The sequence below is a fragment of the Schistocerca gregaria genome, chromosome 9 (genome assembly GCF_023897955.1).
Source record: "Schistocerca gregaria isolate iqSchGreg1 chromosome 9, iqSchGreg1.2, whole genome shotgun sequence".
NCBI lineage: Eukaryota > Metazoa > Arthropoda > Insecta > Orthoptera > Acrididae > Schistocerca > Schistocerca gregaria.
In genome coordinates this window covers 249,306,530-249,329,232 of record NC_064928.1, presented here as the reverse complement: position 1 = coordinate 249,329,232, position 22,703 = coordinate 249,306,530, and the positions used below count along the sequence as shown (strand labels likewise).

At 38.3% G+C, this 22,703-nt stretch overlaps 1 protein-coding gene across 2 annotated transcripts in view; it reads left to right on the top strand.

Moving 5' to 3' along the window:
- Window positions 1–22,703, top strand: part of LOC126292229 (gamma-interferon-inducible lysosomal thiol reductase-like) — a 111,545-nt gene that overhangs the window by 39,544 nt on the left and 49,298 nt on the right. The window lies entirely within an intron of this gene.

Here is a 22,703-nt window from a genome sequence, read left to right as displayed (position 1 = left end):
TAATTAATTATCTTTTCATAAATCTTTATGCAGTGGCACAGTAGTGCTATTCCTCTGTAACTCTCGCAGAGTGCCTTGACACTTTTCTTAAAGATAGGTCCAGTAATTGCCTTTGTCCAGTTACCAGGAATCTTTCCATATTAATTATATTTTGTCAGGATCTTGAGCCTTCTCACTCTTTGACAGTGCTATGGCATACTCTGCTTCTGCTCTTGAGATATCCAAACCATCACTTCTGTTGTCTCTGAAGTGATTTTCAACAAATTCCTTCCACTCACTCAGTTTGTCTTCAGTACCATGGTGGGTCCTGCCTCCCTCATTTATGAGGAGCAGTGACAGTAGCTGCTTAAAATGTTTTGTCCTATTGCTTCTCTTTGGTGCTTCTGTATTAAGTATTAACTTCTACAGATTTCTTAATGCATAACCCATGTCTGTATTAAATTTATTAATGCAGTTTATAATTTGCAAATCTTTCTTGAGGTAAGAGAGCCACTCAATAAGAAACATGATGAGGACCACTGATAGTAAATTTTGGCAAAGTCCATTGATAAAAGCACACTCATTAGCAACTGAATTTGAGACATACATGTAGTACTTAAAAATTCGTAACTGCACTGACCTGCATGTGGGACTGATCGCACATTATCTGTGACACGATATTCTGGGAAAATGTGTAAAGTTGATAACCAAATGTCTTCGAGAAGCTTCTTTTGTGATGTTAGATCTACATATCATTATATGTGCCTCCTAATGGTATTTAGGTTGGTAGTAAGAGTGAAGTCAGGATGAAGTATGAAATTCACAAAGACAGTACTAAACGTAGGAACAATTTCCATGCAATCTATGCCCATGTAGGATTCAAAAAGAATTTTTATATTTTGCTGCAAAATATTCAAAGCTAAAGTAAGAGTACCAATCACTTATTACTCACCCCCTACTGCATTTTATCAGAGTATCTGGGTTCAGGGATGTAAATTCCAATTAATACTAATGTTCACATTAAACAGTCTATAAATTTACTAGCATACAGACAACAGATTGCATTCTATGTAAAGTTCCATTTATATTGAATCAATGTGTAACTTAGTTTTTACCATGCTCTGGTTTTATTTTGTTGGTGTTAAGTACACTATATTACGTCACAATACAATAAACAATAACAAGGCTGACACATTGCTCAGTAATATGATCACAGTCATCATCAGTGACTGCTTGCCAGTTTTCAGGTAGCAGTCCTGTGCCTCTCCTGTGGAATTTTTATGGTTGAATTCAAGAAATCAGTTAGCCATATGCTAGAGAAGAGCTTCATCATGAAACACTTCTCCTTAAATGTTGCTAGAGAGAGGCCGGAAAGATGATAATGAGAAGGGACTAATTCTGGTGAATATGGAAGTGAGGAAGTGGTTTCCAGCAAAGTTCAGCAATTGCATATGTGGTGATTCTTGCTGTATGTGGGTGTTAATTATCATAGGTTAACGAGACAGTTCCACCAGATGTTTTGTTTTCAATAGAAACAAGGAGTCATCTTAGCTGTTCAGTATATGCAGCAGCCATTGTTATTTCATTCCTAGGTATCAATTCATGGTGAAGAATGAAACTTTGGTTCCACCAAACGAACCACATGATTTTTTTAAAGATTTTGCTTTTTTTGATGGGCTGAATCATACTCACAAAATTTCTTGTCACATATAACAATGTTCCCAAGGAATGGCTTGTTCCTACAACAAGCCTTTTCTATTCTGCTCTGCATATGTAGAACACAGCTTACGATCATTTGGTTGGATGTTAGTGCAAATACTGTCAGAATGAAATGGGCAGTTCCTAAGATCACTGATAGCAGAGTTCAAAAAGTCAATGAATAACCTGAACGACTCTAGAGTGTAGCAAAGTGGTCTTAATCATATACAATGGTGGTAGGAGCGATCCAGATCACAAACATAAATTAGCTAAGAGTCTGTTATTCTACGAAGTGTAACTAAAGCCTTCAGAGACTAGTGAGAGACTAGCTAGCCGAGATGAGCCTTGGTATTTAGCGGTACACACTCATCAGAGGGCAGCACCACCAGACGTGCTCACAGTGGTGGATGCTCCACGTGTAGGCACCATCTGCAGCAGTAGGTTAGAGCCCGAGTATCTCTCATGTGTTTTGCACATCAATACTCAAGCTAGCAGGGAATCTGAATTGCTACTGGATTCTAAAAAGCCAAAAGTAATGGTCCAGCAAAGATGAGGATAAAGTAATTCACTGGTTTTTGTTAGTGTGACTTATCATGTGGTAATCATGTGGCCAATTTTAGCTTTTAATCCAGTGAACGCAAAAGAGGAACAAAGCTTCTGCGATGGCATACCGTAGTTTGTGCCAATTCTGATGATGTCTGCCGAGAGCTATTGTGAAACAATTGCTGTAGGTGAATTTCATTAAAAAGAGAAGATCTTCCAGAATGTGGTTCATAACACAACTTTAATTTTCCTTCTCATAAATGAGAAAACAATTTCTGTGCCATCATTTCAGCAAATGCTTCCCTTTGGTACACACTAACAATTCTGATTGTAGCTGCTTCGGTGCTGGATTATTGAAGCACTCAAAGAGTCACACATCTCGGAGGTGTTCATTCTTCTCTACTTGAAATTCCTGACTGATTAGGTTTGCAAATGGCCAAATGAACTGTTAACCAACTACAAGCTCCTGTTTACAGCAGTCAAACTCCAAACTGAAACAAAGCAGTTGAAGATCGAAAAACAAAGGCTTCACCATGCAGTGGTGCTACCCTTATTAAGAATAGCACAGACTTATGCATTGACCCAATAGTTGCTCTCAGTATTAGTAATTTTACAAAATAATAAATAAATAAAAAAAGAAGATGTTGCGATACTGTGACAACCTAGGGGATGTTTTTAAAATTTAGACTTCTTAATACATCACTTTCACACTTTTCTAAGCCAACAATCTTTTATTACATATAAGCAATGTCTTAAATTCTCTTTTTAGTTGCTTGTGAAAGGTTGTTTTAAAAGTCAACAGTAGTAATTAGAAGTTGTTTAGTTCACCCACAAAAAGTACAGTCTGGTCTCATACCAAGAGACATAGTTTTACAGGGCTTCAACCAAAGAAAAAGTTCTATCATTCCACATCTCAAAATCTACAGTTCTGATTTATATGTCAGACGTGATACCATTGTGAACGATCACAAATCAAACACTGGTTACTGTGTAGTTGACATTTAGTTACATATGTAACTAGTATATACTACATTTATAAAACTCCTTGTATGTATGTGCAATGTACATTCTGTGCCTCCTTCTAAATAACTGAATCAATTTCGACCAATCTTGGCGCGGTATCACTTACTATCTGGAAGAACCACTGAGAGTGTAGGAACCACCTACCTTCCATAGTGATGAGGGTTGAAAAGTGATAACATGGAAGAATAACTCAGGAAGGCTTGGAGCAATTTCACCCAAACTTGATATTCACATGAATCATTATCTGCATAAAAATACTGTGGGAGTGCTACACACCTACTACCCATAGTGGTAGGGATAGGAATGAGAAGAGTTGACTTGTAAAAAGCTTTAAAGTAACTTCTTGGTATTTCATTGTTGTATTTAGTTGTCTTGGAATACTTTAAAAATATGAAGCACATATTGTCACTTATTCATGTTTGTCAATATGTCAACCAGGTTGCAAAAATGAGCACAGCAGCATTTTCTCAGTGTTTCAGATCCAAAGACCATAAGTGTGAGATTTATGTGACTTGTATATGCTGGAGAACATGCAAACAAAAGGCTAGCACCTGTATTTACTGTAAAAATATCAACCGAGGAAGTATAAGAGAAAGAGCAGTAATTTTTTCAATGTAGCTACTTTTCTGTTCATTCATACTTCTGTACCCACACTAATATTATAAATGTGAAAGAGTGTTTGTCTGATACTTTTTCATGACTAACCACTGAATTGATTTTGATGAAATTTACTTTGATGAATATACTTTAGAAAGTGTGTACTACAAGATGTTTGTTGATTTGAACAATATTACATGAATTAGAGAAATATATTTACTCTCTTAAAAATTTATTTACTCTCTGACTTTTGAAATTGATCACGTGTGTGAAAATGCTTTTATTGGTTGATGTTGTTGTTGTTGTGGTCTTAAGTCCTGAGACTGGTTTGATGCAGCTCTCCATCCCACAAACACCACTTCTCCCCAATTCTACACAATACCTCCTCATTAGTTATGCGATCTACTCATTTAATCTTAAGCACTGTAGCATTTAGAAAGCTTCTATTCTCTTCTTGTCTATACTACTTATCCTCCATGTTTCACTTCCATACATGGCTACAATCCATACAAATACTTTCAAAAAGTCTTCCTGGCACTTAAATCTATACTTGATGTTAACAAATTTCTCTTCTTCAGAAACGCTTCCCTTGCCATTGCCAGTCTACATCTTATATCCTCTCTACTTGGACCATCATCAGTTATTTGGCTTCCCAAATATCAAAACTCCTTTACTACTTTAAGAGTCTCATTTCCTAATCTAATTCCCTCAGCATCACCCAACTTAATTCGACGACATTCCATTATCCTCATTTTGCTTTTGTTGATGTTCATCTTATATCCTCCTTTCAAGACACTGTCCATTCCATTCAACTGCTCTTCCAAGTCCTTTGCTGTCTCTGACGGAATTACAATGTCGTCGGCAAACCTCAAAGTTTTTATTACTTCTCCATAGATTTTAATACCTACTCTGAATTTTTCTTTTGTTTCCTTTACTGCTTGCTCAATATACAGATTGAGTAACATCGGGGACAGGCTACAACCCTGTCTCACTCCCTTCCCAACCGCTGCTTCCCTTTCATGTCCCTCGACTCTTATAACTGCCATCTGGTTTCTGTACAAATTGTAAATGGCCTTTCGCTCTCTGTATTTTATCCCTGCCACTTTTAGAACTTGAAAGAGAGTATTCCTATCAAAATTGTCACAAGCTTTCTCTAAGTCTACAAATGCTTGAAACGTAGTTTCGCCTTTCCTTCATCTATTTTCTAAGGTAAGTCGTAGGGTCAGTATTGCCTCAAGTGCTCCAACATTTCTGTGGAATCCAAACTGATCTTCGATGAGGTACGCTTCTCCCAGTTTTTCCATTCGTCTGTAAAGAATTGATGTTAGTATTTTGCAGCTGTGACTTATTAAACTGATAGTTCAGTAATTTTCACATCTGTCAACACCTGATTTCTTTGGCATTGGAATTACTATATTCTTCTTGAAGTCTGAGGGAATTTCGCCTGTTTCATACATCATGCTCACCAGATAGTTGAGTTTTGTTAGGTCTGGCCCTCCTAAGGCCGTCAGTAGTTCTAATGGGATGTTGTCTACTCCTGGGGACTTGTTTCAGCTCAGGTCTTCCAGTGCTCTGTCAAACTCTTCACGTAGTATCATATCTCCTATTTCATCTTCATCTATATTCTCTTTCATTTCTGTAATATTGTCCTCAAGAACATTGCCCTTGTATAGACCCTCTATATACTCCTTCCACCTTTCTGCTTTCCTTTCTGTGCTTAGAACTGGGTTTCCATCTGAGCTCTTGATATTCATGCAAGTGGCTCTCTTTTCTCCAAATGTCCCTTTAATTTTCCTGTAGGCACTATCCATGTTACTCCTAGTGAGATGAGCCTCTACATCGTTACATTTGTCCTCTAGCCATCCCTGCTTAGCCATTTTGCACTTCCTGTTGATCCCATTTTTGAGACATTTGTATTCCTTTTTGCCTGCTTCATTTACTGTGTTTTTATATTTCCTCCTTTCATCAGTTAAATTCAATATTTCTTCTGTTACCCAAGGATTTCTACTATCCCTCGTCTTTTTACCCACTTGATCCTCTGCTGCCTTCACTAATTCATCCCTCAGAGTTACCCATTCTTCTTCTACTGTATTTGTTTCCCCCATTCCTGTCAATTGTTCCCTTATGCTCTCCCTGAAACTCTGTACAACCTCTGGTTCTTTCAGTTAATCCAGGTCCCATCTCCTTAAATTCCCAACTTATGCAGTTTCTTCAGTTTTAATCTACAGTTCATAACCAGTAGATTGTTATCAGAGTCCACATCTGCCCGTGGAAAAGTCTTACAATTTAAAACCTGGTTCCTGAATCTCTGTCTTACCATTATATAATCTGTCTGATACCTTCTAGTATCTCCAGGTTTCTTCCTTGTATACAACCTTTTCTTATTAGTCTTGAGGCAAGTGTTAGCTATGATTATGTTATGCTCTGTGCAAAATTATACCAGACGGCTTCCTCTTTCATTTCTTACCCCCAATCCATATTCACCTACTATGTTTCCTTCTCTCCCTTTTCCTACTCTCGAATTCTAGTCACTCATGAATATTAAATTTTCGTGTCCCTTCACTACCTGAATAATTTCCTTTTATCTCATCATATATTTCATCAATTTCTTCCTCATCTGGAGAGCTTGTTGGCATATAGACTTGTACTACTGTAGTAAGCATGGGCTTCCTGTCTATCTTAGCCACAATAATGCGTTTACTATGCTGTTTGTAATAGCTTACCCGCACTCCTATTTTTTTATTCATTATAAAACCTACTCCTGCATTACCCCTATTTGATTTTGTATTTATAACTCTGTATTCACCTGACCAAAAGTCTTGTTCCTCCTGCCACTCAACTTCGCTAATTCCCACTATATCTAACTTTAACCTATCCATTTCCCTTTTTAAATTTTCTAACCTACCTGCCCGATTAAGAGATCTGACATTCCATGCTCCAATCCATAGAATGCCAGTTTTCTTTCTTCTGATAAGGATAATGGAGAAAGAAAGATGGCGCCGTTAGGATTGTGTGGTGATATGATGCTCCAAAATCAGTTGAAATTAAATAGTTCTTCATGTAGAAAGTGTAAAAAACGTGTAGTCAAAGGAATTCGGTGCATTAAGTGCAGCTTTTGGTTACATGAGAAGTGCGCAAACGTGTGTCTGAAATTTATAAATGACGATATTCAGCGGACGTGCCTCGACTGTACTAGTGACGAACATGCGCGACTAACATCCGCACTAAGCTCTAAGGACGAAATTATCCGTCTTCTTCAAAGTGACATTGATGCTCTGAAAGCAGAACTGACGTTACTAAAGCAAGAAAATATAGCATTGAAACGTGAAAAGTGTTGTGCATGTGAAAAAACTCAAGTATTGGATGGACCTACTTCGGCAAATACGCGGAGTGATACAACTGACAAAAAACGAAAAAATTCAGCCGCCATTACGAAAGAAAAAGAAACTAAAGATACTGACGTACCAAATAAATATAAGTGGACCAGCGTAACGTACAAAAAAGACAAAAAGAAGCATTATAATAAGACAGAAAGTGAATTTTTTATTATAGGTGACTCATTATTGAAAAACATAATCGTACCAAACTCCGAAATTGACGTTCGGCCTGGAATCAGGACGCATCAATTGCATACACACCTAAACAACGTCTTAAACTCAAGAGAGAACGCAGGAAATAAGCATAGCAGAAATCCAAAAGGTGTTTTTATCCATGTGGGAACAAATTCGCTTCGAACCAACAGTGAGGAAGAAATTGTAAACCACACAAGGAACCTCATCCGAACGGCCAGAAGACTGTACCCGAATTCCAGAATAATAATAAGTGGCATTGTGTACAGGAGATCGGTGAGTGACAGCTATGTGCAGCGAATAAACGGCGATATTAAAGAACAGTGCAATAAGCTAGGAGTCGTTTTTATTGATCCCAACAAATTTCTAAGTGCAAAGTGTCTTGCCAAAGATGGTCTACATCTGAACAGGTTGGGCTCAAAAATATTCAGTAAGATGTTCTTAGATACTTGCCAGATCATAAAAAATAAGGGAAACTTATAAGTAGTGATGGGGGTGAAAAAACGTGTGTAGCATTAAGAAAGAAAAAACCAAACCATTATCTGGCAAGAAATATGCTAAAGCCTGTAAGAAATAGTCAAAGTAGGTATGTTATCCACTGGAATATAAATGGCACTGATGCTTCTAATAATAAAAGCTCCAAAATAGATGAACTGGAAATCATTCTGTCAGAATATGCAAATATTAAAGTTGTTTGTTTAAATGAACACTGGTTGACTGAGGGGACAATTAAAATTCTGAACAAAATAGGGAACTTCAGATTAGCAAGTAGCTTTTGTAGAAGAAACAAGTTACGTGGAGGCTCATGTATACTTCTACACAATGACATAAATTATGAGACCAGAAACTGTTTTAATTATTTAAATGAAGAATGTGTGTTCGAGAGCTGTTGTGTAGAAATAGTGGACTCGCTAGCAAATGTTATAATAATCTCAATATACAGAATTCCAGGGACATCAACAACAGAACTATTCTTATCTAAGCTTCAAATTATGCTAGAAGACCTTTGTAGAGAAACAAAGAAAAAAGTTGTAATAGCTGCTGATTTTAATATTGATATCACATGTAATAGTAGCCAAGCTTCAAGGTTCACTGACTTAGTTAAGAAATATGGTTTCAAATTGAATTTCTTTGAATCTACCAGGGACAATGGGCAATCAGCAACATGCATTGACAATGTTCTAACTAATTATGTATATGAAGATGTGTATAAATTTTGTGTAGATCTAGGTATTTCAGATCATTATGTATTGTTTATTGAGCTGCCACAGACAGACACAAACATTTCACATACAAGAACCCATATGAGCAGGAACTTTAGCAAAGAAAACTTGCTAACATTTAGTGAGAAGCTAAGAGATAAAACATGGCCTTTTGATTATGGTAACTCAAGTGATAAAAACTTTGAGAAATTCCTAAATAGTTTTCTTGCAGACTTTAATGAAACATTTCCACCTAGACTCTGCAGCAATAAGATAACAAATACAGTAAAGTGGATTACCCAGGGCATAAAAATTTCCAGTGTAAGGAAAAGGCAACTGCACAGAGAACTAAAATATAATAAAGATATAAATTTCATTAAATATGTTAGACTCTATAAAACCATATTTAAAAGAGTTGTCAAGGCAGCAAAACAACTGGCAAACAACAGGTTAATTTTAAATCATAAAAATAAGACAAAGGCTGTGTGGTCAGTCATTAAATCTGAGTTAGGTGTTAAAGCCTGTAACCAAGAAATTCCAAAAATTGACATTGAAGGAAAAACTGTTGTAAATCCAACTCAAATACCAGAGTACTTTAATGAATTCTTTATAAATGTAGCAAAATCTGATGTAGATGTAGCAGATTATCACAACAAAGTAAATCCCTTTGGCCTAGGCAAAAACTCTGAAAACTTTACAAAATTCTCAAAAGTTTCTTTTGAGGATGTAGAAAATGCTATTTTAACATTAAGAAACAAAAAATCTGCAGGTTGGGATAGAATACCCACCAAAGTTATTAAAGTGGTACACAATAGAATTGCAAACCCACTAGCTCAGATAATAAATCAATGTTTTGAAGAGGGCTGTTTCCCAGAGGTACTGAAATATGCTGAAGTCAAACCACTCTTCAAGAAGGGATCAAGAGAGATCATGGGAAATTATCGTCCTATCTCAATTCTCCCAGTCCTATCTAAAATATTTGAAAAACTTGCTGTTGCTCAAATCCAAAACTTCATTGCAAAATATTCTGTTATTCTAAACAATCAATTTGGTTTTCAGCAAGGGAAAAACACCGTAGATGCAGTTAACAGTTTCATTGAGAAAATAAGTACGTCATTAGACAAGAGAAATAAGGTGGCAGGAATTTTCTGCGACCTCACAAAGGCATTCGATTCCGTAAACCACGCATTGCTTGTTTACAAACTTGAAAAGTATGGCATTGGCGGCAGTGCCCTACAATGGCTTAAATCCTACTTATCCAACAGAAAGCAAAGAGTTAGCATTTCTTCAAATGGCGCATATTATTTTTCTGACTGGAAAAAAATTACTCAGGGTGTTCCACAAGGCTCCATATTAGGCCCAGTCCTATTTCTCTTTTATGTTAATGACTTACCATTAAATATCAGCTCCCCATCAGTTCTGTTCGCAGATGATACTTCTGTCTTAGTTGAAGATCAGGATTCAGAAAAAATTCTCAAATCTGTGATCAGTACCCTCAGTACCTTAGAAACTTGGTTTCAGCTAAATGGGCTGAATCTAAACATATCTAAGACTCACGTGATGCAGTTCAAAACCAAACAGTCAAAATGTGAGCAAATTAAGATTGTACACAACAACCAAGTTATAGAAGAAGTTGACTCAGTCAAATTCTTAGGTCTAAAAGTAGATGAAAATTTGAGGTGGCAGGCACACATTGAATACCTTGCAAACAAATTGAGCAGCTTTGCATTTGCAATGCAAATATTATCAACTGCAACGGACATTGACACGTGGAAAGTAGCATATACAAGCTACTTTGAATCCATTATTAGGTATGGTATTGTTTTTTGGGGTAACTCGACAAACATAGTGCGGATACTAAAAATACAGAAAAAAATCATACGAAATATGTGCACTGCCAATCACAAAGAACCATGTCGACCATTATTTAGGAAACTCAAAATATTAACTCTGCCATCCTTATACATATATGAGATTATTATATTTTTGTACTCCAGACGCGACTTATTTGAGGGAAACCATTTTGTCCATTCACATGATACCAGAAACAAAGAAAATTTTATGCTCCCCACCCACCGCCTCAGACTGTTTGCCCAGGGACCTCAATACATGGGAATGAAAATTTTTAATAAATTAAAAGGGAACAAGTTGATGCAGATGAATTTAGGTTCACTTAAAAGAAAGCTATATGAGGTACTGACAATGAAGTGTTATTACTCAGTGGATGAATTCATGCAGGACAATCTGGAAATTTGAGCTGGGTACAATGTGTTACATGTTCCAAGAAATATCCTTATAGTGTTGTTATTTATTATAGTGCTATCATTAATTAATGTAAAAATCATTGTAATTGTTTTATAAATTTTTGACATGTCTCCTGTACGCAAACCAAATGGATTGCAAATGTACGTCATGAGATGAATAAAACACAATTCACAATTCACAATGTCCTCTTGAATAGTCCCTGCCGGAGATCCGAATGAAGGACAATTTTACCTCTGGAATATTTTACCCAAGATGATGGCATCATCATTTATCCATACAGTAAAGCTGCATGCCCTTGGCAAAAATTATGGCCATAGGTTCCCCTTGCTTTCAGCCGTTCGCAGTACCAGCACAGCAAGGCCATTTTGGTTATTGTTACAAGGCCAGATCTGTCATTCATCCAGACCTTTGCCCCTGCAACTACTGAAAAGGCTGCTGCCCCTCTTCAGGAACCACACATTTGTCTGGCCTCTCAACAGATACCCCTCTGTTGTGGTTGCACCTACAGTACAGGTATCTGTATCACTGAGGCACACAAGCCTCCCCACCAACTGCAAGGTCCTTCGTTCATGGGGGGGATGGGTTGATGTGTTCTACATAATGTAAAAATTATAAAATTTGTAGCATAATTTACACACTGTAAAATTTATGGCTACTCAAAATGTTTGACACACTGATGCACCCTCCTTCCAGCGTCCCTCCACACGCACAGCTCGGCAGTGACACTGCATGAGCTGCCCTGTCATGTGCTGGGGCAGCTGGGTGTCTGCACAGGCACATCTCACACTGTACTTACCCAGCCAGTTCAGTCACACACATGAAGACAGCTGATGGTTATCACATGTACAACAGCTTACTTTCTCACAATCACCTGTCACAACAAAACTGTTGCTATGTGAGCACAGCCACATGTAACAGCTAGTATTCACTACAAAGTGATCTTCAAACAGTACACATAGAGGTAAATTGTAAGTGTGAGTAGATTAGTGTATTATCTTATTTACACATACAGTGAGAATGTACTTAATTCAGTAGACAATAATTAATTACTGCGTCCTTTCAAATGCATTTGACAGTGTAGATCACAGTGTCCTTTTAAGTAAACTGCAATAATATGGTGTAACACGAAATGCCACAAAACAGTTCAAATCCTATCTCTCAGAAAGGAGAGAATGGATGTCAGTAGGAAAAAGTCCCGTAATAAGCTATCTTGCATCATTCAACATGTATCTAAGTACATGTCATGTCCAAAAAGGTTCCACCTTAATTTTTCTTGTGTGTGTATGCGTGTGTGTGTGTGTGTGGGGGGGGGGGGGGTCCATGACCTTTCGTGGTTAATGTTACAACATGCCAACTACTCCCCCCCCCCACTTCCCTCCCCCCTCCCACACTGGTACATACATTGCAATAAATGCATATGTATATAAGAATATGTGCGATGAGATGAGTTAAAAACTGCCGCATCATGCATAGTGCTTAAATTTATTACTTCTGTGCTATTAACTCTATTTGCAATAAATTTCACTGACAGTATCCACATATTTTGCTAAATGAACCTAAAGAATTACATTACAGTACAAAACAGAGCTAAGGAGATATGACGTCACAAACACTGTGATGCTTGAAGAGCTTCCACATTGTGTAAGACATCTAAATTTGTCATTTCCTTGCTACTAACTCTGTTCAGTGGGATCAGTGCTATTGAGTATATAGTGAAGATGCTGAGTCGCTGACAGGCTCAACAAAAAAACTGCTAAAGAAGTAAGCTTTACACACACACACACACACAACCATTCACATGTGAGTTGCGTTTATGTGAATGTATGTGTGTATGTTTTCTAATTCAGAAGGAGGTTTTTTTGGCTGAAAGCTTACTTCTTTAGCAGCTTTTTTGTTATTCCTGTCAGCGACTCAGCGTCTCCACTATATGGCAAGTAGCAATCTATCCTTTTCATAATACTGACATATTGATTTTATTTTACTTTCAATTTTTAGACAGTTTCTACAATTTGTAATTTATTTATTAAAGCTGTGCAAAAATAATTGCAGAAAGGCATTTTACAGGGGGCAGTTTTGGCAGTTCTTATAGGAATGTAAGGTCACCTTGGTGCAGCTCTAATAAGAAGCAGCAATGGTAGCAAATATCGGACACTGGCCAAACAACATTTCATGTGTTCTCTGACATAAAAAAAGCAGTACTTTCAGCCAAGAAGTGAACATAGATTTCCTTACTTGTCTTGGGTCCTATCCAACATTCCATTGCCAGATTAGGAGAAGGTAGTTGTGAATATAGGACACCAGATGTACTATTTGAGTCCAGAATGAGATTTTCACTCTGCAGCGGAGTGTGTGCTGATATGAAAATCCTGTCAGATTAAAACTGTGTGCCAGACCGAGAATTGAACTCGGGACCTTTGCCTTTCGCAGGCAAGTGCTCTACCAACTGAGCTACCTAAGTATGACTCACGCCCTGTCCTCAGAGTTCTACTTCTGCCAGTACCTCGTGTCCTGCCTTCCAAACTTTACAGAACCTCTCCTGCGAACCTTGCAGAACTAGCACTCTTGAAAGAAAGGATATTGCGGAGACATGGCTTAGCCACAGCCTGGGGGATGTTTCCAGAATGAGGACGGGACATGAGTCGTGCTTGGGTAGCTCAGATGGTAGAACACTTGCCCGTGAAAGGCAAAGGTCCTGAGTTCGAGTCTCGGTCTGGCATACAGTTTTAATCTGCCAGGATGTTTCATATCAGCACACACTCTGCTTCAGAGTGAAAATCTCATTCTGGAAACATCCCTCAGGCTGTGGCTAACCCATGTCTCCACAATATCCTTTCTTTCAGGAGTGCTAGTTCCGCAAGGTTTGCAGGACAGCTTCTGTAAAGTTTGGAAGGTAGGAGACAAAGTACCGGCAGAAGTAAAGCTGTGAGGACAGGGTGTGAGTCGTGCTTGGGTAGCACAGATGGTAGAGCACTTGTCCGCAAAAGGCTAAGGTCCCAAGTTTGAGTCTCGGTCCGGCACACAGTTTTAATCTGCCAGGAAGTTTCGTACTATTTGAGTGTCTCTGAATGCACACACCATCTCTCTGGGAAGACAGGATGCATTTATCTTAAATAAATCTCATATATGAATACACTGCAACCAGACAAGGAAACACATTAAGCTTGCAAACAGTGTACCATTCTGACAGGTGTGTGGGTATCCTTTTCAATGGGATGTTTGCACAGGATAAAATGTGGTAACTTATTCTTCTGTCATCATCTCTCAGCAGAAAAGAACACAGGAATATTCCTGCAGCAGGTCACAGCTAATAAGTACTTTGAGTAAGACAATGCAGGGGAGTTGTGACATAACAGTTTGGGGGTGGATGTTTGGCCACCTGGAGACCTGACCTTCATCCTGTTGAACACAGTTGGGATGCTACCATACTGGAAGAGTCAGCTCTAGCCAAGCTGTGAAGATTGTGGGCAACAGCAGAGCATGTTGAACAACATAATAATGATGGCTCTTCAAAGCTGGAGTCTGTGCCATAAGGATCATCATGATGAAGGGCAGCACAAAGACCTTATCCACTCATTCACACGTTTATTTTGTAAACACCTTAATGAAGCAGCCACTGTAGCCTATTTCTGCTGAGTGTACTAACAACCAATTATGATTTTTAGGTTATATTAGTGGCATATTTTGTTCCATAGATCCGTAGCAAGAAATGCTCAGGAAACGAGAATATACAACATGTATTTCAAAGATAAATAGACATATAGATAGATATATCTAAAAACAAATATGTTACCAAACGAAAGTGCTGGTATGTCGATAGGCACACAAACACATACATACACATATGTTTGTGTTTGTTTGTGTGCCTATCGACATGCCACAGTTTTCGTTTGGTAAGTCACATCATCTTTGTTTTTAGATATATTTTTCCCATGTGGAATGTTTCCCCTATTATATTCACATTTAGATAGATAGATGGATATGATAATGTACATTCCACAAGTGAAATTATACACAAGGATGTGGAATAAGTAAAAAAATCTTAAACCCACTTGCAATTAAAAAGTAATAACAAAGCATGTAAATCTAAAATACACTATGACTCAAATGATTGTTTATAACAATTATTTACATTTATCACATTACTACAATGAAGACTGTACAGAAGACAGATTTTATGTCATGCTCTTGTTGTTTGATATCCATACATGTTATAAAAATGGATCTATCTGTTGCATATCTCCTCCCAAATTGCTGGACTGATTTCAACAACACTTGGTACACATATCCCTTACTGTCTGGCAACAATTACAGTGGGGGTAAGAATGACTTGCCCATTGTCATTCAACAGATATATAATAAACACTGAGATATGTGAAAAAATGCCACCTCATGCTTGAAGTATTAATGCATTTATTCTTTACCACTAAGACACTCCAACAATCATGTCAGCTTAAAAAAATCACTGACACCTGCCATACTTTTGACAGCTTTCAATTGTATGGCAAAAACAGCTATAGGCAAAAATAATAGCCATCTATAGAGCTATGAAGAGGCATTGCCACAGAGACTGTAGTCATACATTTCTACATTATGCATATTTTTTCTATGATTGTTTTATAATTTCAAAAGTTTTTGTTACTAACAGAAAACTGGCAGAATGAATACCCAGGCAGTGCTGGTTTGTAAGCTAGTAATTAGTAATACACACACATCAGACACTTCTACTAAGAAATTTGTCAGTGGAGTAGAAGGGTTTGCCCATGAATAAATCCTTTAACCTCCTCTCAAACTGAACTTTATTGGCCGTTAAACTTATTATGGCTGCTGATGAATGATTAAAAATAAGTGTTCCTCAACAATGGACACCTTTCTGTGTCAAAGTAACTGATTTTAGGTCTTTGAGAAGTTTATTCATATTATACTACTGATTTGATGAACTGAGGTGTTGGTCTGAAAAAGAGATATATCACTTATGACAAAATTCATTAAGGAATAAAAAAATTATTTCCTAAACAGGCTTCTGCAGACAGTTCTCAAGCTGACACCATAAATAATTTGTATTACCCATCTTTGGTCTCGGAAAACTTTAACCTGGTTTGATGAGTTACTGGACATTGGTTTCAGAACATTGTGTACTAAAGAACAGATTTTATTTGCTTCTTATAAATTATGTTGTGCTTATATTATTAATTAATACCAGGGGCTATAATTGAGAGTTGAGTATATATGCCTTTCCAAGAATTATACTTTAATTATAATTTAACTTTGTATGTCCTTGCTTCTAGGAAAACAAACTTAACTGATTGTTGTTGTCTTCAGTCCTGAGACTGGTTTGATGCAGCTCTCCATTCTACTCTATCCTGTGCAAGCTGCTTCATCTCCCAGTACCTACTGCAATCTACATCCTTCTGATTGGTTGGTCTGTGGGATTAAAGGGACCAGACTGCAACGGTCATTGGTCCCTCTACATCCTTCTGAATCTGTTTAGTGTATTAATCTCTTGGTCTCCCTCTACGATTTTTATCCTCCACTCTGCCATCCAATACTAAATTGGTGCTCCCTCAATGCCTCAGAACATGTCCTACCAACCGATCCCTTCTTCTAGTCAAGTTGAGCCACAAGCTCCTCTTCTCCCCAATTGTATTCAATACCTCCTCATTAGTTATGTGATCTACCCATCTAATCTTCAGCATTCTTCTGTAGCATCACATTTTGAGAGCTTCTATTCTCTTCTTGTCCAAACTATTTATCATACATGTTTCATTTCCACACATGGCTACACTCCATACAAATACTTTCAGAAATGACTTCCTGACACTTAACTCCATACTCGATGTTAACAAATTTCTCTTCTTCAGAAACGCTTTCTTGCAATTACCAATCTACATTTTATATCCTCTCTACTTTGACCATCATCAGTTATTTTGCTCCACAAATAGCAAAACTCCTATACTACTTTAAGAGTCTCATTTCCTAATCTAATTTCCTCAGCATCACCCAACTTAATTTGACTACATTCCATTATCCTCATTTTGCTTTTGTTGATATTCATCTTATATCCTCCCTTCAAGACACTGTCCATTCCATTCAACTGCTCTTCCAAGTCCTTTGCTGTCTCTGACAGAATCACAATGTCATCAGCAAACCTTAAAGTTTTTATTTCTTCTCCATGGATTTTAATACCTACTCTGAATTTTTCTTTTATTTCCTTTACTGCTTGCTCAATATACAGATTGAATAACATCAGGGAGAGGCTACAACCCTGTCTCACTCCATTCCCACCCACTGCTTCCCTTTCATGTCCCTCGACACTTACAACTGCCATCTGCTTTCTGTACAAATTGTAAATAGCCTTTCGCTCCCTGTATTTTACCCCTGCCACCTTCAGAATTTAAAAGAGGGTATTCCAGTCAACATTGCCAAAAAGCTTTCTCCAAGTCTACAAATGTTAGAAATGTAGGTTTGCCTTTTCTTAATCTAGCTTCTAAGATAAGTTGTAGGGTCAGTCTTGCCTCACATGTTCCCATATTTCTACGGAATCCAAACTGATATTCCCCGAGGTAGGCTTCTACTAGTTTTTCCATTCGTCTGTAAAGAATTTGAGTTAGTATTTTGCAGCTGTGGCTTATTAAACTGATTGTTTGGTAATTTTCACATCTGTCAATGCCTGCTTTCTTTGGGATTGGAATTATTATATTCTTCTTGAAGTCTGAGGGAATTTCACCAGTCTCATACATTTTGCTCACCAGATGGTAGAGTTTTGTCAGGACTGGCTCTCCCAAGGCTGTCAGTAGTTCTAATAGAATGTTGTCTACTCCCGGGGCCTTTTTGCGACTTAGGTCTTTCAGTGCTCTATCAAACTCCTCACTCAGTATTGTATCTCCCATTTCGTCTTCATCTAGAACCTCTTCCCTTTCTATTACATTGCCCTCAAGTACATCGCCCTTGTATAGACCCTCTATATACTCCTTCCACCTTTCTGCTTTCCCTTCTTTGCTTAGAACTGGGTTTCCATCTGATCTCTTGATATTCATACAAGTGATTCTATTTTCTCGAAAGGTCTCTTTAATTTTCTGTAGGTAGTATCTATCTTATCCCTAGTGAGATAAGGTTCTACATCCTTATATTTGTCCTCTAGCCATGCCTGCTTAGTCATTTTACACTTCCTGTCGATCTCATTTTTGAGATGTTTGTATTCCTTTTTGCCTGCTTCATTTACTGCATTTTTATATTTTCTCCTTTCATCTATTAAATTCAGTATTTCTTCTGTCACCCAAGGATTTCTACTAGCCCTCGTCTTTTTACCCACATGATCCTCTGCTGCCTTCACTAATTCATCCCTCAGAGTTACCCATTCTTCTTCTACTGTATTTGTTTCCCCCATTCCTGTCAATTGTTCCCTTATGCTCTCCCTGAAACTCTGTACAACTTCTGTTTCTTTCAGTTAATCCAGGTCCCATCTCCTTAAATTTCCACCTTTTTGCAGTATCTTCAGTCCACATCTGCCCCTTTACATGTCTTACAATTTAAAACCTGGTTCCTAAATCTCTGTCTTACCATTATATAATCCATCTGACAGATTCCAGTATCTCCAGGCTTCTTTCATGTATACAACCTTCTTATATGATACTTGAAGCAAGTGTTAGCTATGATTAAGTTGTGCTCTATGCAAAATTCTACCAGGTGGCTGCCTCTTTCATTTCTTACCCCCAATCCATATTTACCTACTACGTTTCCTTCTCTTCCTTTTCCTACTATCGAATTCCAGTCACCTATGACTATTAAATTTTCGTCTCCCTTCACTAATTTCTTTTATCTCATCATATATTTCATCAATTTCTTCATCATTTGCAGAGCTAGTTGGCATATAGACTTGTACTACTGTAGTAGACATGGGCTTCGTGTCTATCTTGGCGTAATGCTTTCACTATGTTGTTTGTAGTAGCTTACCTGAACTACTATTTTTTTATTCATTATTAAACCTACTCCTGCATTACCCCTATTTGATTTTGTATTTGTAAAATGGTATTCACCTGACCAAAAGTCTTGTTCCTCCTGCCACCGTACTTCGCTAATTCCCACTATATCTAACTTTAACCTATCCACTTCGCTTTTAAAATTTTCTAATTTACCTGCCCGATTAAGGGATTTGACATTCCATGCTCCAATCCATAGACTGCCAGTTTTCTTTCTCTTGATAAGGACGTTCTCTTGCGTAGTGCCCACTGGAGATCCGAATGAGGGACTATTTTACCTCCGGAATATTTTACCCAAGAGGACGCCATCATCATTTATCCATACAGTAAAGCTGCATGCCCTCGGGAAAAATTACGACCGTAGTTTCCCCTTGCTTTCAGCCGTTCACAGTACCAGTACGGCAAGGCCGTTTTGGTTATTGTTACAAGGCCAGATCTGTCAATCATCCAGACTGTTGCCCCTGCAACTACAGAAAAGGCTGCTGCCCCTCTTCAGGAACCACACATTTGTCTGGCCTCTCAACAGATACCCCTCTGTTGTGGTTGCACCTACAGTACAGGTATCTGTATCACTGAGGCATACAAGCCTCCCCACCAACTGCAAGGTCTATGGTTCATGGGGGCAGGGGGGGGGGGCGTGGGGGAGGGGGGTGTAGGGGAGTAGGGGAGTGTTGAACTGATTATGTCACTGAAATTAAGTTTAGCAGCTGTATTGTAATTGACAGGATGAGTCATTTTGACAGTCTGCCTTTACTGGTGCGGTAGGGAGCACGTTCTTTGTCTGCTTCCTGCACCATCATGTGTCTCTCGAGTCCTCAGTTGGCAGTAATCAGTAAAAGTCGCAAGCCTTCAATTAAAGAGTATTAATTGCACCAGCATCTGCTCACCAACATTTCTGCTCCTACAACACCATTGTGAAGTAACTGCAGCAACCTCATTTTTGAATGTGAGTGAGGTGTTTAGCTTGCAGCTGCTTGAACTAAGCACACTGTTGCCACATATGCTATTTTAAAGATAGAATTATGAGTGCAACCAATAATCCAAAAGACCATCTAATGAAAAGAAAGGAATAATTGGAGAGAAGAAGTACTTGGTTTGCTTCCACAAAGACTTCCTAAACAAGCAATGGATTGTAAACCATGGGGTAAGAGGAGTTCAGGAACACTGAGGAAGAGATGGTGAGACAAGAACAGGCCTTAGACCTAACTCTGGAGTGGCAGATGAAGTAGTAGAAGAATAGATGATAGAAGTCTGTTCGATAGTAGTTTTTATAATGCTACTTGGAAAAAAATGACACTGTGCAATGGCGTGCATTTACGGTCACAGATCCTCGGAAAAGCTCCTTTTTGTGTACAAAAAATAGAAACATGAGGGGTAGGAGAAATTTCATATCTCTCCCAGTTAATAGTTAAACAATCTTCCTCTGTTGTTTTATTCTTGTCAGTCAGTTTTTGCACCCTCTCTGCAGCTGCACCTGTGCCTGGACCTAACTTGCCATGTCTTGGTTTCAGCCCTGCTCCTGATACAGTTTAAATTTCTTTCTCTACATTTGTTAAAGCCTGCTGATGTAATATCAGTCTCACTTTGTTCCAAACCCCTCTCACCCCTTAACTAATAACTGTTAGGTCCAAAGTACATAGTCCATTTATTACTAGCTGTGCGTCTGAAGCAGTTGTTCTAAAAGATGCAGTTCTTAGAATTGTATCGTTGAACAGTAGCACATTACTGGGGCAGCAAAAAGTTATGATATGATTTTATAGCACCCAGAGATTCAGTTATTCATTCATTCATCATGTGCAGTAGATCCCATCAAACAGCAGAATCTACAGGGATGGGGTGTAAGACAAAGTACTAACTAACAAACAAAAAGGAGCTCATAAAAAATTAATTTGTAGATTGTATTAACTTTGAGCTATCCCCTTTCTGAATTATACTGTTCGTGCTAATAGTAGCTACAGGTAACCTTGTGCATTACAAGAAAAGCCCTACCTGATGTAGAGGGTAAATCACAGTGAGTCAGAAACCACACAGCAGTAGCAGAATCCCTTCATTAATTTATTACAAGCTCAAGCCTTCACTATTGGCAGCTGGAAGGTGGCCTTCAACCCACACACTCTGTGGCAGTGAGACATTGGCCTTTGCCATGGTCTGTGTGGCACCAGTGTGGTGCAATCTTGCAGCACAGACTGTCCCACCCAGTGCTGTTACACTGTTAGCAAGGTGACCGTGTCCTGCTATTCGTGGCAGGTGATGCGTGCAGACATCCAGGGAGCAAACCTCAGACCGGTAACTGGCTGGCAACAATTGGCACGTGAGCATCCTGGTGGCTGTCAGGGCTTCAGTCCAACCCTTGGCCCATAAGGCAGTATCTTAAGCCTGTTGGCAAACAGTCCCTTCAAAATGGCACGAGAGCAACAGGGACTCCATGCCAGAGAATGACATGATGGTGGGCGAGGACTCAGTGATTCGCTACTTCAACACATGCCCAGCCTGCCCAGATTTCTGATATTAATTTGCACCAAAATGGGACATTGTGGTGTTGCAGCTGCAAAAATCGTGTATGCAGCACACCATAGTATCCCAGCTTATGTTAAATAGTTAAGCTACTGACCAGCAGTCAGACAATAACACCAAATGATTGCTGTGGTGCTGTGCCGGTTCAGTGTGCTGCCGTAAGTAGCCCACTACCCTATGGTGTTGGAGCCTGTCTTCCTAGGCCTCAGTTGCTATATTGGCTAAAAGCTGCTACCTCCTCAGGTATATTTAATAGCTGCTGTCTATCTCCTAATGACAACTCAACATTTATCTTATTTCAGTGGTATTTTTCAAAGAAAATACTTACCATACCTATGCATATATTATTACAGGCTGTATAGCAGACTACTGATTGTGATTCTTCTCCTCAGTCAGCACCCCTACTTCCATTGTAGCAAGTTGTTGAAATAATGGGAAAAGTGACTAATGTTTTAATTTCTTTTCAGTTGGTTGTGTTTTTGAATTTATTGCTGTATATCAGATAGCAGCTCAATGAATACCTTTGCAACACAGTACATAACTCCTTTCTTAATCCTAGCTAGGACAGCAAATTCTACGTGAAAATTAATGACTTTGTCTTGTAATTGTGCAAATCACAGTCCAGATGGACTGTGATCACACAACCACACTTAAAGTTGTTATTATTACAAGTATGTACTATCACTGACTGGAAAAATATTGAGTAATGACACCTCGCATTTCACATCCTTTTTGCAATTTATTATCACGCATTAATCACTATGATTTCTAGCCTTTACATTACAGTTGTAATTATAATTTCATACACATAAGGCCATTAACAGCAGTCATTCTCCCAGTTGTCTGTGTACTTCAGTGTAAGATAAATTCAGTGTTTATCACTCACTTGTGAAGTTCTTCTGTCTCTCCACTGTAAAATATCTGTACCATATCCACTTTCATGTCTTTCATGCAACCATGCACCTCACTTCCGCTGTTCTGGACCACAATTAAAGAGGCTCCAAACTTTTAACTTAAATGATCCCCGTCAGCTGTACTAGCAGTGTCACAGCTCAAATAGAACCAACAACAGAAGAAAGTCTACTTTCCCCTAGATAAGATGAGCAGTATCCTTACATCTTCTGTGCTATAGTTCAGAAAAAGAGAAAATAGCATTGGGCAATATCTATTGTTCAAGTTCTCCAGAATGTCAACCAGAAATCAGTGTTCTTGTAGACTAATATGTGTACCCATTGAGGCAACCAATTAATCGCATCTTTTGTTGTTTTAACTTTGGAATTCAAAGTTCAAGTTCATTCATCCCATATGAGATATGACAGTATGTGAGACTGGCAGAA